The following is a 6,356-nucleotide window of genomic DNA, read 5'->3' on the forward strand; positions in this document are numbered from 1 at the left end:
GCCAAGAGGAATCAAATCTTTTGAGGTGTAAAGTCTTCTTCAAAATTTACACTCAAAAAGAAATTTGCATTTGAAGAAGTTGGATCCTCTTAATTATTAGTAGATGATTTTTAATAAAAAATAAAAATGAAATATATATATATATATATATATATATATATAATGCTTTGGAAACATAATTTTATTTTCTTTATTTTCAATAAATGTTAAAATAAAATTGTTTAATGAAATGTAAAGGAATACAAAATGGTTAAGTAAACTATATCTGACAGAGCTCTCTTCAAATTGATTATGCTTAGTGAAGTTAATCCACGAGAGTTATTTTCAAAGTAAATATGGGTGTACTTTTCAAACTAAATATGCTTCTATTTAAGTTGGGAAAAGAAAGTTCCCAACTATAACGAAAGTTTGAAGCTTCTTTTCAGATAAATCATATTGGAAATGTTTGATGTTTCCAATTTACTAATGATTGAACATGGAATAATTTCAATGTCAATGTTCTATAGTTGAAATCTCGAACTTACTAATCATTCGAAATGGAATAATTTTGAAATAAAGATGTAAAAGTTTAGTTTGGTTTTTTTTTTTAAAGCAATAAAAGTTATTCCTCCAAATTGAAAACAAAATTTAAACTCATCCACAAATTATGTTTTCAAACTAAACATACCTGTTTTACTTGTGTTTTCTTTCACATCTAAAAAAAATTACCAAAAAATTTCTTTTAAATTAAGGAAATGAAAATATTCAATATAGCTAAAGAATAAGAAAAGAAAATATTTGTTTTTGGATATATTTTTGAAATAGAGGAAAACAAAATTGCTTAAACACTCTTTCAGATAAAGAAAAAGAAAATTCACAATATTTTATTATTAAAATATATTTAGTCTTTATTTTTAATTTAAAATATTCAATAATATTTTATTAAAATATATTTATAGCCTTATTTAAATGAAAAACTTTAATATTTTCTTGTAAATAAAATAGGAAAAAATCCTATAATAATCACATGATGAAAGTTATCCAATTTCTTTAAATTATTCCAAACACGTGATGAAAGTTATCGAGTTTCTCTAAATTATTACAAAGAGAATCTTGTTCGGTGAAATTCACACTTCACTTCCATGCCATCGTTGTTGATGTATCTAAGTGGGGTCGGTGGAGATGGAATTTAATCATCTTGTTTTTGTTAGCTTGAATTATAAACAATGGAGTAGTGTAACCATGAACACGTGACACCCACTCACTACTCAAAAAAACCTTTGGAAAAAAAAATTGTACAATTTACCCGTTGCTAAGTACATTTATAAGTTTTTGGTTAAGTTGTTTCAATGGTGTTACATGACATTCAAAATACAATGGAATACATGTTATATTTCTCTTATTAATAAGGGGTTCCACCGTGGTGTACTTAACCACGCAAGGGGGACTGATTAATAGTTATTTAACACTTCCCTGTCTATTGTTTAGTGCCTACTGTCACCCTGACCTTTGAATAGGTGTTGTTTCTAATGTTTAATTATTATGATGTGACCTCCTCACATCTCGGTCATCCATGTGCATATTGATTCGATAGTCAGGGGAAAAGAGGGCTCATATAGCTAACTACCCTAGCATGGGGTTCGCAAAACTTTCCCTCATTCCTGCATTTCGAGTTAGGGTGTTCGCTATGCAACTCGCTCTCTAACTCATTTCATGAACACCGCCATGGTATCGTGTAAGTTTCTTCCCTACATACTAAATCATTTCTCCTTCCAAAGATGAATTTTGGAGTATTTTTTCCACCGACTACTTTTCTCCTCGCACATAGTCTTACTTCTGGATCAAAGTCGACGTCAGGGTTTTCACTTGGATGCACGACTATGGCCTTACCTTCAGGACCAGGTATTACTCCTCTACTCCTTTTTAAGGTGCTTAGATGTTTTGTTAAAAGGGTATATGAGAAGTGATTTGATTGATTCACTATTTGCAGGACAATGGCGGAGGTTTTTTACGTCAGATTCAGGTATTCCCCTACCCTATCGCTATGTATTATTACTTATATGACCTGTTAAAGTTCTTATGTTATAATTTACTTGGGGTTCTTGTGTGCAGGTACTCTGATCTTCTGTTCTCACATCGATTGTTCAAGATCTATCCATAAGCTACTTATACACCTCCAATGTTTTGTGTTAACCAGGTTCTTCTTTCTACTTGCACTCACAATACCAAAGGGGGTTTGAGGCTTGATATAATGCGCTTTGTTTTTAATACCCTAAGGGTTTAAGTATTGAATTGTTGAAATTTAAAAGGGTTTCTTTGTGAATCAATTTCCTCTGCATATTGCTTCTTAGATACAGTTGGATAGGAGGGTTTCCCTCTCTCTACAACACAATTTTTCATTATCATTTGATTATTATCGCCAGGTAGTATTATGAACTAATCTCTTGATACAATGGGTTAATGGAAAAATATTGTTTTTATCATGACTCTGTTGATGTCGTGAGTTATTTTTGTATTGGTCACACTTTATAAAATGTTTTCATTTGGTGGTACGAACAATTGAATGTTCAATTGTCTTTTACCACGATTCTATACAGACGACGCACACCATGATTTTAGATTTTACTATTTTTTTCATTTTTCCTTTGTAAAGAAAATTGTGAATTCCTGTATCGAAGCACAGACCTAAGGGTTTGGTCCCATTTGGGGACAATGACATCAGTAATTACTTGTTTTTTTTTTCCTTCAATTTCTATAATGGTTCGTTGTTATTTCAATTTGCATATTAGTCGAGCTCTACAATGTTACAATTATTACATTCAAATTATTTCCTTTCAAAGTTTTCTTCGCTCAACATTTAGTTCTCACAACTGTTTTCACTTAGGTTTCTGTTTAATTCCACACACCCAGTTGTGAGGTTGTTGGCACTTTTTTCGGCTACCTCCGTAGCCCAGGGACGTAGCAGGCTTGGCCTCGATGCTGGACTATCCCAAGGGAGGTTTCTGAACCTCTTACCCAGGACTAACCACCATTTCTGCACGACCTCTCCTTTTAATGTTACAAGATATTCGATATAACTGTAAAAAGCAAGAATATTTTATTTTATTTTAAGAAAAAGACTGTATTGATTAAACACAATTATGATCATTCAAGAACCTTATCTCGGTTATATATATGTAAAGACTAATTATTATTGTTCCTACAAGTTATTTTAATTATTCAATTTGGTAATATATGAAATATTTGTTATTCCATAGTATAGGTGTTTTTCTTCTTTTTCCTCTATCTGGTTTCCTTTCCATAGTAAGTCATACTATACAATTCTATTTCTATACAATAAGTATTGTTCAAATTTACTTTAAAACCAGAAATATACTATCCAATTTTTTTTCTTCATTTCCTCACTCAAAAATGTTGTGATGAAGTAATACTATACAGTTCTATTTCTATACAAAGGTGTACCATTCATCCAATTATTTTTTTATTTCCTCAGTAAAAAATGATTTTCTTTTAAAATAAAAGAAACATAACAAATATAATAATGTAAATGTACTTATCTAATTCCCTTAGAAAACCAAGAAGTCTCTCCTCCCAACCGTGAGGCTAGCAATGACGTCTAGTCTCCCCCCGAGCTTCCACTTGTCCAGACAACATAGGTATCAATCCTAACTTGTCCAACCTCCAAACCTCAAGACCACCGGTCCAGTTTAGAGTCCCAACTTGCAAGGATTCTTCAAGGGTTCCACTGGCCCAAGTCCAACTCAAGAACTCCTTAGAAGTTGCAGCGTCCTGCTCACCTGAACAACACCGTATGTCAGGCTTTCACTTTTCTTGATTTCTCTCCTTTTGTTCCTCGAGTTCTTTTCTCCTCAAAAAATATTTGCCTTCCTTGGAACTGTCCTTTTTATAAGAAGAAGAGAGTTTTAACTGGTCTAACTATTTGGAGAGTTTTATTTAATTATATATTAAAAGTTTTTCATTTAATATTCAAAAACTTCTTTCTCAACCATGTCTGAGTCACTACATTCCTTTGGTCTTTCACTTAGACCATAGTTAGTTTCAAAGTTCATAAAAAGTAGTAATAGTAATAAGAATAAAATTAAAACTATAACATGAATTCATAAAATTCCTATGGGGTGTCACATCTTCCCCCCCCAGACGAAACACTATCCTTGGTGTTCAATTCAAATTGTTTAATCAAGTCTGGATATGTTTGTTGCATGAATTCCTTATCTTTCGAGGTGGATTCATTAGGACTAATGTGCTTCCATTACAATTTAACTTGGGTGATAGCTCGCCTCCGTAGCATTGTTTCTCTCTGCTATAGAATGTGCACAGGTTCTACCAACAATTCTCCATCTCATTCAACTTGTAACCAAATTTCAAGTTGCCATTACTAATATCATATGTAATGCTTAATTTCAATTTTTCCAATTTATATATTACTTGCATATCCTGCCAACTAATCACATGTCTAGGATCGTAAACATATTTCTTTAATAACGATACATGAAACACATCATGAATCCTGATGTGATCAGGTAGTGCTAGCATGTACGTCATCGGTCCAATTCTCTCTAGAATTTGGAAGGGACCACAATATCGAGGTATTAGTTTAGCACAACCACCCCACTCTAATGTGCTTCTTTTAGGCTTTACACGTAAGTAAATATGATATCCCACATGAAACTCTCGGTAGGTCTTCTTGTTTGCATAAGTATTTTGCTTATCTTGGGAAACTTTTACTATAGATTATTTTCTTTACATCATGTGCTGCAGAGCAACTACAAACTCAAATGCTAACAATTAAGACTACTAACACAAAAAGGGAGATACATCCATGGCAACACTCTCGTCTTCAGCAGCTACAATCTGAGCATTCATCGTCCCATCGTCTAGTCGTTTAATCTCTTGACCAACCTTGTAACCTTTCATCTATCTCAAGCATCTCCCTTTATTTGTCCTTAGTGACTCCTCGAACATTCTTGACCTGGTCTTCCACTTATCCAGCTATACTCTTGGTCAGATGGCCATTAGGATATTTTCTAACATCCTCCCTTAACTGGCTCATATCGGCTTAACCATTTGCTAAAAATATCTTTGCCTATTCATTCCACTTCGTTGACCTTCCTCTACCTATAAATATCTCTAACCTTCCTTTCCATGACATCCTTCTTCTCTCTTACCATTGACTGCAAAATTCTAACTGCCTGATCTTATTCACACACATCCTTTGCTTTTTGGACATTGCCATCTTCTCCTTGCATGGTGCCTCCCGTGCTAGCTCTGTTTGTTGCACAACGTCTGCTCCACTATCCTTCTATGTGGTCACCTACTTAACAAAAATTCAACAAAAAAATTCTAGCCTCTAACAATATGTTTTCTGAGGGTGCATATATTAACATTTTAATGAGGAGATTGTGAATCATGGATAAAATATTTCAATATTAACTACATATATATTATATAAAACAAGCGAAATTTTTTTTATGAGAGTCAAAATATTTTATTAGTGTGTTTCTCAAAACTAGCATAGATCCATTTTAATTCCTGATCTACCAAGAGCCTAGAGGAATCAAATCTTTTGAGGTGTAAACTCTTCTTCAAATTTTGCACTCAAAAAGAAATTTGCATTTTAAGAAGTTGTATCCTCTTAATAATTAGTAGATGATTTTTAATAAAAAATAAAAATGAAATATATGTATATATCTATATCTATATATATATATATATATATATATATATGCTTTAGAAACATAATTTTATTTTCTTTATTTTCAATAAATGTTAAAATAAAATTGCTTAATGAAATGTAAAGGAATACAAAATGGTTAAGTAAACTATATCTGACAGAGCTCTCTTCAAATTGATTATGCTTAGTGAAGTAGTTATTTTTAAATTGATTATGCTTAGTGAATAAATCCATGAGAGTTCTTTTCAAAGTAAATATGGGCGTACTTTTCAAACTAAATATGCTTCTATTTAAGTTGGGAAAATAAAGTTCCCAACTATAATGAAAGTTTGAAGCTTCTTTTCAGATAAATCATATTGGAAATGTTTGATGTTTCCAATTTACTAATCATTCAACATGGAATAATTTCAATGTTATATAGTTGACATCTCGAACCCACTAATCATTCGAAATGGAATAATTTTGAAAAAAAATTGAGAGAGTTTCATTTTTTTTTTAATTTCCAACCAATAAAAGTTATTCCTCCAAATTTAAAACAAAATTGAAACTCATCCACAAATTATGTTTTCAAACTAAACATACCTGTTTTGCTTGTGTTTTCTTTTACATCTAAAAAAATTACCAAAAAAATTCTTTTAAATTAAGGAAATGAAAATATTCAATATAGCTAAAGAATAAGAAAAGA

This window comes from Pinus tabuliformis, chromosome 6 (assembly GCF_031772625.1).
Source record: "Pinus tabuliformis cultivar Carrire ecotype Pingquan chromosome 6, CPIR1, whole genome shotgun sequence".
Lineage (NCBI taxonomy): Eukaryota > Viridiplantae > Streptophyta > Pinopsida > Pinales > Pinaceae > Pinus > Pinus tabuliformis.